Genomic DNA, 12,631 nt, shown 5'->3' on the forward strand with positions numbered 1-12,631 from the left:
GGTTTAGAGAGGCAAAGAGAATTGTCCAAAGCTGGCAAGAAATAGAACTGGAGTTTGAACACAGGTCTGTGTGTATCCTTTATATACGTGTGTGTGTGTTTACAGAGGAGTTCATTTCTTATGTTGAATCTCAAACTGAATTCTTATGGTTTCTGCCTATTTGTTCTGTTTCTGTTTTTTTGATATGATGCACAAAAAAAGTTTAATTCCCTAGCCAGAAGTCCAGATATGTTTTTCCAACTTGATATCAACTAGTTAGTTAGTACTATTTTTAAAAAATTTTATTTATTTATTTATTTTTACTAGCGAACATTCCCCCTTTTCAGCTTTCCTCACCCCCCGATAGCCTCTAATCTATTTTCTATCTATGAGAATTTACTTCTAACCATCTCTTAATAAATGATATTATATGATGTTTGTCCTTAAGGGTCCTGCTGATTTCACTGAACATAAGGTTTTCAAGGTTCTTCCATGTTGCGGCATGTCTCATTACTTCTGTCTTATGGCTGAATAATGTTCCATTTGTGTATGTAACACAATTTGCTTATCTAGTCATTTGTTGATAGACAAATGGTTTGTTTCCAGCTTTTGGCTATTGTGAATAACGCTGCTATGAACATTGGTGTACAAGTATCTGTTTGTGACCCTGTTTTCACTCTTTTTGGGTATATACCCAGAAGTGGGATTGCTGGGTCATATGATAATTCTGTATGTAACTTTTTGTGGAACTGCCATATTGCTTTCCATAGTGGCTGCCCCATTTTCTATTCCCACAAACAATGCTCTGGAGTGCCAATTTCTCTGCATCTTCTTCAACACTTGCCATTTTCTGTTTTTCAAATAATAGCCATCCTTGTGGGTGTGAAGTGGTATCTCATTGTGTTTTTTTTTTTTTTTTTTTCTATCAGAAGCTGAATCTATATGATCAGAGCCAAATCAAACCTGAGATGAAAAATGCAAGCAATTTCTTCTCCTTAGACTATCTGATGGCACTTTTGTGACGGAAAAGACCCTACTAATGCTTTATTTCACAAACTGGTCATATCCATCCATCATGATGAGTTAGACCAAGTCCATCTTTCACTCTGGCCTACTCTGGTCCTGGGAATACAGACACCAATCAGTGCAATATTAATACAGCATTTTCCCACACCCCAACCCTACAAACCACTTTAAAAGAGAAAAGCATATCAACATTTCATGCCCAAAGGATGCCTTACTGCAAGAGACTTGGGCTGTGGAAAAATGTGAGACAACCTGTCAAGTCAACATGAAACTTGGCAAAAAATCAATTATTCAGAAAATTAATCAGAAATTCTCATAGACAATATGCATTTAGGCAACTATTTTGCTTCTTTAAATAGCTAAAAAGACGTGAAAAAATATTTAATTTTTGTGTTTCTTTTGGCCACTGACAAATGTTACCAATTTTTCCTTCTTATCCTTAGCCCTTAATAAACTAAAGCCATTTACTCTGGAAAAAAACAGAAGCTTGAACAAGTTATTTGAAACTTGGAAGCAGTATAAATGCAGTATAAATGTTATGAAGTTATGAATAGATACGATAAAAGCACATGGTAGTATATTATAGGTAAATAGTTTAAAGAAACATATCTTATTTTACTCCACAAAACATATATAAACGATGAATACGAAACAGTAACACCATTTAAGAAATATTTCTCCTCAAATTACTGTTAGCTTGTTTGACGAGTTTAACGATAGGAACAGCTTTATCGCTGCTGTAACGCAGGTTCGAGGTTGTCTGGAGAAAGCAGTTTCTTTCCCTGGACCCGTCGGGACAGTGGAGCTCTCCTCCGGCTCGCGGCCCCGTTAGGCCGAGGTGTAGAAGTACCTGGGCTTCGCGTTGCCCAGGAGGTCATCCTCGTAGTTGGGGAGGCAGCAGAAGAAGAAAGCGCAGCCGATCTCGATGATGGTGGCCGCCCACCCAAAGCCGTAGGCTCAGTTATAGATGTAGGTGGTGCCGACGTCGGCGTGCAGGTCGAAGGCCTGGGTGTACTTCACCGGGTAAATGACCAGCGAGATGATCTGGAACACGGCAGCCAGGGCCAGGAGCCCTCCAATCACTCTCAGGAAGACAAGCATTTGGGGTCCACAAAGGGCGAAGAAGGACAGGATGAAACAGATCACCAGGATGATGAAACCGCAGAATAGCATGGCGGCCGCCGCTCTCCCCCACGCGAAGTCCATGAGGCTCTGGCAGTCCTGCTCGTAGGACCCACTGCCGCCGCCCTCCTGGGGGCATCGCCACCAGAGCGAGGACGTCTGTAGGTGGTTGCTCGACTGCAGCCAGCCGCGGCCGGCCAGCGCGATGATGTCGAAGGCGATGGCGCTGAGCAGCAGCCAGGGCAGGATCCAGCGGCAGCGCTCGCAGGCCAGGCCGCAGCGCAGCATGTCGGCGGGTGTCGCGGGGCGCGGGGCGCACGAGAGCGGGGCGCAGCGGCGCGGGACGCAGGAGCGCGGGGCACTGGAGCGCGGAGCGCGGGCCGGCGGAGAGTGGCCGCGAGCGCGGGCGCCGCCACTCTCATTGTGTTTTGATTTGCATTTCCCTAATGGTGAGTGTTCCTTTTACTATATACCACAATGTCTATAAAAATTACTATTATTAATCACCATTACCAACACTGCTGTTACTACCACTAACATTAACTAGTACTGTTACCCAAACAACAACTAACATGGATTGACCTCTTGCTGTATGCCAGATGCTCTGCTGGATTAGCTCATTCAATCCCTACAACTAGACTTTGAGGTATTGCTCTGGTGTAGTGTCCATTTAGAGATGCAAAACCTGAAGCATAGAGAGGGTAAGTCTGATGCACAGAGAGGGTAAGAAACTTAAATCGGGCCACCCATCTAGCAAGTGGTGGAGGTGAGCTTTGACTCTTGGCCCCATTCTCAGTCACTACATCACCTCCTGATTAAGAGGTGTCAGTGTACCAATGAACCCTACAGACATGACCTGAAGAGAAGAAGTTGGGAGTCCCTAGTTGTAAGAAAGTTCTAAAATTTCTTGAAGGTCAAGAAATTAAAGGGAATCCCTGATCATGAGCAGAGATTGAGCTCAGGGAAAGGGAATCTGGGAATTTCTGTCTAGGAGTAAAGATGGTTCATTTGGCTGGGATATCGCTCCTGTCCAGAAACCTGAAGGGATACAGCAGAAATGGGTGGTTATCTCCAATATATAATATGTGTTCCATCCTCCGAGTATCTTCCAAAGGCTAATGGTCTAAAGTGAATCCCATGAGATTACTCCCAACATAGAGTGCGGGTTTCCCATGAAAAGTTATTAAGTCTGAAATTTAGTAGCATGCAGTTATAAAGGGTGTTTAAGAAATACATACTCCATGAATATAATCAATATACTGATAGAACAATGAAGAATCAAAGTAGGAGGAGGGCTTCACCAAGAGACTTATTTGGTTCAAAATTATTCCAGGGCAGTCTAACTCTGAATTATTGTGAATATCACTCATATACTTATTCATTCTTTCATCAAACATTCAAAGAGCACCTACTATATTCTGGATTATGTGTTAAAAGCTGTGGAAATAAGGAAATCAATGTCATTGTTTCTGTTCTCAAGGCAACATGCACCTTAAGCCATAGAACATAGCAATGTCAAAGGAAAGAGTTTAATATCCACTGATGTGATGCTATAGTGCCCTTGGAGCTACAAGGCAATAACCCCTGGATATGCAGAAAAACCATTGGAGGGAATGAGTCAATAAAACCATTTCTGGGACACAGTTTGTATTAATTACCCTGTGTCCATGGAGACAATAAAGAAAAATTGAGGGCCTCTACCAAGACTCATTTGAGCAGAAGGAATGTTTGTTCGATTCTACCTGGGAAATGTTGCTTCTATTCTTTTCTGCGTCCATCCTCATCTCCTCTTTGGCTCTGTTCCTATCCCCCATCTCCCCCCCACAGCATGCCTCAAGATCAAAGAGTACATCTCAGATTTTCTTACCAGATGCAGTTCCAAAGGCTCTCAAAGAATCTTCAAGGGGGCTATTGATGGATCAATTTAGCCATCACTGGAGGGCTCAGCGTGGACCCTGACTACCAAGAACTTTCCTCTGGATGAAATGCTGATAGATTAAAAAAGCTATTGGAATGCAGAAAGACCTAAAGGTGTTGAGAATAGGAGAGGACCTAAGATACATGAGGGAACAGCTGGGAGAGTGCCCTGAGGAAAGCTAGGGTCATAGAGAGACTGTCTGAGGACTTTCTGTTGCTGGGAAAGAACCCCTCTGCCCAGCATTGAAAAGTATTGGGCTCTTCCTAGAACTCAGTAGGGGATTACGGTTGCAGACCCATGAACTCCACACGGGAGCCTAAGCCAATTCAGCACCAGTTGCAGGGTCCCTAAAGAGTAACTCAATACTCAGTTTCTTCTAAGCATTTGACCTTTCAAAAGAGGGGTCATGTTATAGGGCAGCAAAGCTTCTTGGCTCCTTTATTTCCTAGCTACATTTCCCCCCACTGCCACTTCTCTTTCATTTGTGTTTAAATTATGACCAGCTAGTGGAGCCAAAGATCCATGCACAAGTCCCTGAAAGAATGTAACATTTCTTCTTTCTGAGCTAGAACAGATAATGAGAACTAACAAAGGTTCAAAGAGGAATTTTTCTGCATGTGAAAATGCAGGTTTTTCGAACCTCTATGTCTATATTAATGCAAGATAATTGCAAAGAGTATGCTATAACTGAAACTTTGTGGTCTCTTTTTATTTAATGTTAACCTTTCTATTTTGGTCTCTTTCTCTTAAATAAACTTCAATGGCAAAGCTGGATTTCACTTGAAATTTCTTACGAAGGCATTTGCAAGTTTTTGAGGTAGGCTTAAATCCCCTCTTTAGGAGATTGGTTAGGAGTGGTAGGTAGTGGGGGCTTCCAAGAAAGAGTAGAAGTTTTGTTTTCTCTCTGTTCACTGGCTGCTGTCCCAAGAGAAGTGACTGATAGTAAGTTTGCTATGGAGGAGTAATTGTCCACAGACATAGGTTTCTAGGGAAGAGCTCAAACCTGCAATTTCTCACTGTTTCTCAAAATCCGCTTTCAGCAGGAAGGATGAGGGTCTCTCCACTTTGCCAATTTCATCATCGAAAGTAGATGAGTCCACTCAGGGAGTCAGGCTCTTCTTCCACCATTTGTCCCAGTGTGTCCTAGCTTGGGGTCAGGGAACATGGTTTTCAGAGCCCAGGAGCTGCCCTGTAGGACACAGCTTGAACCCAGATACTTCTTAGCTTCCCACTTGTGCTGGCTGCTCAAATCTGATTAAGTGGTCTGGCAATTTGTAGGCCGCTTAACGTTTGTGAGGCCTAACTGTTCTCAGCCTCAATATCACCATATACAATGGTGGGTCTTTAACGAGTTTGGATCCTCATTTCTGTGGGAACCCATCCTTGATGCTCAGTCTGGGATTGGCTTCCCTTTTCTGTGCTTAAGAGTGTCCTAGGTTTCTTCTATCTTAATATTTATTACACTTACTGCTTGTTTATATGTTAAAATTTTATTCTTAAAAATTGCACTCCTCCACTTATTAATTTATTAAACAACTATTTATTTGTGTCTGCCATGTCCCAGGCACTGTGCTAGGGATTGAGAATTCAGTGCTGAACAAAATATTCAAACAAAATGGAAGTACATGACATAAAAGTGAAAGTTCTCATTTAAACTCATCTCTCCCAAGTCTCACTCCTCTAAAGGACTACACTTCTAATAATTTAGGGCAGGGATTGGCAATCTACAACCTGAGGACCAAATCCGGCCTGCCACCTGTTTTTGTGAATAAAGTTTTATTGGAACACAACCATGCTAATTTGTTTTTGTATTGTCTATAGCAGCAGGTGTACCACAATGGTAGGGTCAAGAGGTTGCAACAGTGACCGTATGGCCCACACAACCGAAAATATATACTAGCTGGTCATTTACAGAAGAAGTTTGCTTACCACTGATTTAGAGGATAACCTACCAGAGCTTTCTTTGTGAATTTTATATGTGCATATTTATTGATGTTTGGATTGTGTATTTTTACCCAACTGTGATCCTATTTTACATATTATTCTGTAACCTGCCTTTTTTTTCTAATTACTTATTTTTTTCCAATGGTGTGATTCCCAAACAGAACAGCAAATGAGTTTGTTTTGTTTGAGGTTTTTGCTTCAGCCCTTGGCATGCTGTCTGGCACATAGATGGTGCTCTGTAAATATTTGTTAAATGACTGAATAAAAAGTGCATTGTTATTTTTTAATAAAGTTCCAAAGCTGTAAATGATTTACTTAAAAAAATAATTCAGAGCATACTCAAGGTTTTTCACATGATAATATCCTCCTTTCTCAGTTTTATTCCTTTGTGATTTCTTAGGTAAGAGAGGAAAAGGAATAAATTTAGCTAGTCCCTGGAGAAGTGTGCAAGGATTTATATCTTACAGGTCAGCTACCTGTTAAATAGGTTGAGGTGGAAGACAGATTGAGAGCTGGCCATTCTTGGGAACACAGGGTTTTTCACATGGGCATGGTAAGCTCTTGGCTGAAGCATGGGAAAATCCAAGCAGCCTTCTTCATTTGATTATTTTGTATTCCATGGTTTGAGCACATGGATGGAACCCGTCCAGTGCTCACGGCCATTGCAGCGTGGAGATACACATCTCATAAGTATATCTCTCATCAGTATTTTATAGTTTGCACTTTTGTTGAGGGATGTTCTTCTCTGGCCAGTATGAATCATGGACTTAGCTATTCACAGGGATCTGTGATATACATAGAACAGAACAGACTCTCCTAAGGAGCAAGGTCTTCTTTCTTATCAAGCCCACAATTTTAGAAAATCCTCTTTCTCAGATATTGAGAAACCAGTCTTAGGTGGTATACGGTTGTCTTTGTTCCCTAGGGCTGCCATCACAAAGCACCACAAACTGGGTAGCTTTCAGCTATAGAAATTTATGGCTGCACAGTTTTGGAGGTTAGAGGTCTGAATCAAAGTGTGAGCAGGATCGTGCTTCCTTTGAAGTCTGTAGAGTTCTGGCAATACTGTGCCAGCAATCCATGGCCTTCTTTGGCTTGTGGCATAACTCAGACTCTGTCTCCATCACATGGCTGTCTTCTCCCTCTGTCTTTGTGCAAATTCCATCTCCTCATCGTAACTGATAACATCTTCAAAGACCCTCTTTCCAAATAGGGTTGCATTCACAGGACCAGGGATTAGGGCTTGAACATTATCCTTTGGGGTTATTTTATTTTATTTTATTATTTTTGTGTCCTCCCTCATGCCTCAAACTCTTCTTATCTTACCTTGGCAAAGCACAAGGTGCAAGAAGAGCAGATGCTTTGCCAGGTGAGGTGAGGTGCGTGGGCACGGAGGGAGCCCAGCTGCTGAAGCCTTTACTGAATTTCTGTGTGGGAGGAAAATGTGAGCATTTTCCATCAGGCTGATGCTTGTTGCTGACCTTTCTGTCTCCCAGATAGTTTTTGTGGTGGGGAGCAGATCTCAGGAAGGAAAGTATTGTTCAAGGCAGAGTCTTCTCTAGCAATTGGAACCTGGAGAAGGCTTGTGGCTGCCCAATGAAGCCAGCTTCTTCCTTTTTTTTCCTTCTACAGTGAGCACTCTGGGGTGGCCACAGCAGAAAGTGAATGCATATAGTTACAGAGGTAGAGACACTTTCAAATTATCTCAAGAAAATATGCTTATGGTGAGGGCACCCCTGAATTGAAACCAGAGCTGGGATGCTGGGAGACACTAGGGCAAACTCCAGGGATTAGCTACTTTTTCTTCCTTCTCTCCCTCATGGTGTCTGCTTTATACTAGTCTGCTTAGTTATTTTTATATAACTTACCTCCTCTGCTTATTCATACTACTTGTTTCCCCATAACTTTAGCTTGCAATGGGTGATCATGCTTTCCCCATCAGCCTTTCTCAATTTATGATTTTATAAGCCTACTTTCCATCCCACCACACAGAGGGAAACAACATATTTTCATTGACAGCGGTAATTCCTACATTCTGAAATCTCTGGATGCCTGTATGATAAGGTTGAGTTGATAAATTCTCTGTAGGTGAAGCATACCTCCTTGGTTGATGATTATTGCCTCCCATTTATGACATTGAGCAGCTTCTCCCACTAAAAACTCATTATTTCCCACCCCCCACCCCACCCCACCCCATATTGCTGAAACTTTAATGTGCATTCCAGTCATCTGGAGAGCTTGTTAAATTGCTGATTCTGATTCATGAAGTCTAGGTTGGGGCAGGATATCCTGGGTTTCAAGAGAGTTTCCAGGTGATGCCAATGTTGCCTGTACATGGATCACTTTGGGTGGCAAAGCTCTAGAGCAGTGGTTCTCAAACTCCAGTGTACTTCAGAACCATCTGGAAGGCTTATTTATATGCAGAAGCTGGGCCTCAACACCATGGTCTCCAATATGATAGGTCTGGAGTGGGGCCTGAGCATCTGTATTTCTAGCAAGTTTCCAAGTGATGCTGATATTGCTAGTTTGGGGAACTCTCTTTGAGAACCACTTCTCTAACACTGTGAGTGTCAACCCTGGCTTCATATTAGAATTCTGAAGGAGCTTTGCAAACTCCCTTCCCCCATGAACCTGATTTAATAGGTCTGTGGCAGAGCCTGGTACCTTCTGTTTGAAAAGGTCATCAGGTGATTCTAATGTGTAGTCTGGGCAGAGAAATGTTAGAGAATTTAATTGGCCCAACTGCTCTTTTTTTCAGCCAGTCTATATAAATTGTCTGACCTGGGTCAAGTTCTTGTCTGTGGGTCTGTGGTCTCAGCAGCTAAGTCAGGAAGGATTCATATGGGATATGTGTAGTTTGTTAAGCTACAAAAGCTGTGAGTAGTTTGGTTGCTGTTAGAAGAAGCCACATCAGGAAGATGGCTGATGTTTCTAGCCCATTGGCAATAACAATACCTAGTTCAGGGGCTGGTTATGGAGGTTCAGTGTAGCTGGTATAGGTTTGGTCCAGAGCAGACACATTAGCACTGCTAATAGTAGAGGTAGCTCTAGTCATAGGAGTTGTAGTGGTTACTACCCTTTACTTAAATCTTGAGGCCCATAGGAGATACCCTGAAGGCACCAAAACATTTTGATGGCATTGGTACCAAAAAAAAAAAAATAAAAAAATAAAAAGAAATATTTGCATTGTCTGATGTCCCAGTCTTGGCATGGTTAGTTACCTCACTTGATTCTGCTACTGATTTGTAAGTCTCTTGGTTCTAGGGGGCACATCACACTCATCTCAGCATCCTGGTGACCCTGGGGTCTTGGTTAGTGGCTGCCTGTTGGATGAAAGACAACAGACAGTGCCAGGTCAAGTGTGATGGAATTACTGTTTGTTTAGCTCTAAGGTGGGCCTAGTTCCCACCTCAGTGTCAAAGAGGGGGTTTTTGGGGAGTCACTTTTAGACCTGGGGGAATTCTTCCTGGAGCAGGCTCAGCACTATCTAGAAAATTCTTACTGGAACCAAGAGGGCCTCTATGAGCAATTTAATACACCCTCCATCATTTTATAGCTGGTGATGCTGAGGCCCAGAGAGTGAAGAAGTGGTTACCACTGGTGGTTGCATTATAATATTATTAATCATCCTGGAATTTAGTATTAAAATAGAGCCAGCAGTATAGTTACAGGGGAGAAAAACCGTCAAATTCTGCTTCCTCCTTCATTTATAACCAGGAAACTCTGCCAGGCAAGATAATAATAGTTTTCCCATGTGCCAGGCATTGTGCTAAATGCTCTATGTTCATTATCTAATTTCATTGTCACAATAAACTTAAGAAGTTGGTACTTTCATGAACCCCAGTTCATGTAAAGTGAGGCTAAGAGAAGTTAAGATCTATCCAAGATCACACTGATGATAAGTGGCAGAGCCCAAGAAATCTGACTGCAGAGTCCCTGCCCTTAACCATTGCATGTTCTTCTTCAGCTTTGAATGAGATTGTACAGAGCACACCATGCAAATGAGGCTATATGTATGAAATCTGGGTGAAATTCAGTGGTTAGTTTCTAGTATATCTTGGCTTCTTCATTGTGCATGGGTAGTTGGCCATAAAATCCTAACAGCTTACCAGGACGAGATAGGATCTGTGGCTGCCCACATCAAAGAGGGAAAGGAACAAGCTCTTGGCTCTTTTTACCCCACCGCCCTTTCTTGTTTGTGTGTGGGCAGTTTGGCGTTATGCTTGGGAAGAGGTAAAAGTGGAAAGAAGGGGCTTGGTGGGTTATTGTAATTTTTGAGCCCATAAAGAATTTGTGAAAGCTTTTCTCAGAGTAAGACTTGAAACATTTCTTGACTGGATCACACCATGGGTCCAATAATATTTCTTGGAAGAAAAAATATTTCTTCCAACCCAACTTTCTTTGTCTTAATTTGTCTTAATTGATGTTACCCTAGGATTCTGGGGGGCATGAGTGAAAAGGGTTCTGGTTGGCTGTTATGTGGCTCAATTTCAATTGCATATCAGTGTTCCTGCCATTTCCTGTGGTCACTTAATAACAAATGAAATTTGTAGCTTCTGTCTTTGTAAGAGTGTGGATTAAAGTGGAATGTTGCTGGTGTGAAAAAAAAACTCAGCCAAAGTGGGCCAGTTAGAGGGAGCACAGTGGGAGGAAAAAGACTCCAAATATTCCAAAAAACCTAAGTAAACTAATTCTGCCTCTTCTTTGGATATATTTGGGAGTTTAAACAGATTGCAAATTCAGATTGGACCTGGATCCGCATAACAGATTTATCCTAACATCCTTACTCCTTTGGTTCAGGAGAAGGGAGAGGAAAACGGAGGAACTGACTCTTCTCAGTGATTAGCTGGCTGCCAGGAGAATGTGCCAAAAGGATTTCCAGTCCCAGGAGCCCTGGGAAGCTGCCTCCAATAGCTTTTATAGTCTCGATGCTTGAGACTCTAATTTATTTGACGTTTAGATGTTGAAGATGATTTATTTTCCCTGGCTGGTTTTCATTATCTCAGGCACTTGAGAGGGGGAAATCTAGAGACTTAGAAACGGGAAAGCAGTTCTTTAGGTCCTGGCTTCTCAAAGTGTGGTCTCTGGATCACAGCATCAGTGTCGCCCGGGAATTTGTGAGAAACATGGACTCATAGGCCCCAACCAAGTCTCCTGGCCCAGAATCTGCATTTTAATAAGATGTGAAGGTGATTTGTGTATTACAGTATGAGAAGTGTGGCTCCTGCTGGTCTTTGAGGAGACTTGTAAGTTGCACTTGCCTAAGGTATGTTTTATCAAATTGGTGTAATTTCTTAACACCTGTACCTTGTTAGGGCCCGGCATGCCTTCTCCTCCTTAGCACTCCATCAGTGACCAGTACCGCTGACTGTGTGTTTACTGTGTACCAAGCACAGTTCAAGTGCTTTACAAACTCTATCTCTTTTAATCTTCAGAATAAACCTGGGGGGAAAAGAAAAGCTATTATTCTTCCCATTTTATAGATGAAGAAATGGAGGCAAGGGAGATTGTGCAAATATTAAAAAAATTTTTATTATAGTAGCTGTAGGTTTACAGAAAAAATTGTGCAGAAAATAGAGTTCCCATATACTTCCCCTGAAACACAATTTTCCTCATTATTATGCAAGAATGTGGTACCTCTGTTACAACTGATGAAACAATGTTATTTTAATTATACTGTAACTACAGTTTACATTAGGGATCACCCTTTGAGTTATCCAGTTCTATGATTTTGTTTTTTAATTTTTATTCTGGTAACATATATACAACCTAAAATTTCTCATTTTAACCACTTTCAAACATATAATTCAAGGGTGTTAATTATAATCACAATATTGTAGATGTTCAACATCATCAGCCATTAAGGAAACGCAAATCAAAACCACAATGGATACCATTTCAAGCTCACTAGAATGACTTCTATGAAAAAAATTGAAAATAACAAGTGCTGAAGAGGATGTGGAGAAATAGGAATACTCTTACTTTTTTGGTGGAAATGTAAAATGGTGCAGGCACTGTGGAAGACAGTTTGGTGGTTCCTCAAAAAAATGAAGTATGAAATCACCATATGACCTGGCAATCCGACTTTTAGGTATATACCCCAAAAAATGTCTGAAAGCAGGGACTCAGATATTTGATCAAATATTTTTTTGCTGAATGGAATAGAAATTGAAGAGCTTAACTTAAAGGAAGCAGCATGAGGTTAAAGAAAGAGCTTGGGCTTTTAGGTTGGACAGATAATCAGTTTAATTTTGATCCATGCTACATACTAGTAAGATAATCTTGAGGATATTATTCTATCCCTCACATGTTGTTGTGATGGTAAAGTGCAATAGCTTATATAGCCTGCCTAGCGCAGAAACTCAGTAAATGTCTCTTTCCTCCTCTTTTTCTACTTCCTCCCTATTCCTTCCCTTTTCTTCTCTTCCATTCTCCTAACCTGTGTACCTTCCTGGTAGCTAACTCTGGTCTATCATTTTACGTACCAAATGTCTGCATGGAAACTCCCAGGTGGGTGGTTCTGAGGCTTTAAAATGGAGTTTCCTTAAATATACAGTTTGGAAAGGACTGAATATGAAGCCTTAAATCAGCTGTCATTTGGTTAATAAGCATTCATGACCTAAGTGCTTCACTTAGATGATT

The 12,631-nt window shown here is 41.6% G+C and overlaps 1 pseudogene; it reads right to left on the reverse strand.

Moving 5' to 3' along the window:
• Positions 1–1,563: 1,563 nt before the first annotated feature.
• Positions 1,564–2,431, reverse strand: LOC119537635 (annotated as a pseudogene).
• Between the last annotated feature and the right edge of the window lie 10,200 nt (positions 2,432–12,631).

The sequence above is a fragment of the Choloepus didactylus genome, chromosome 6 (genome assembly GCF_015220235.1).
Source record: "Choloepus didactylus isolate mChoDid1 chromosome 6, mChoDid1.pri, whole genome shotgun sequence".
In the NCBI taxonomy this organism is placed as follows: Eukaryota; Metazoa; Chordata; class Mammalia; order Pilosa; family Megalonychidae; genus Choloepus; species Choloepus didactylus.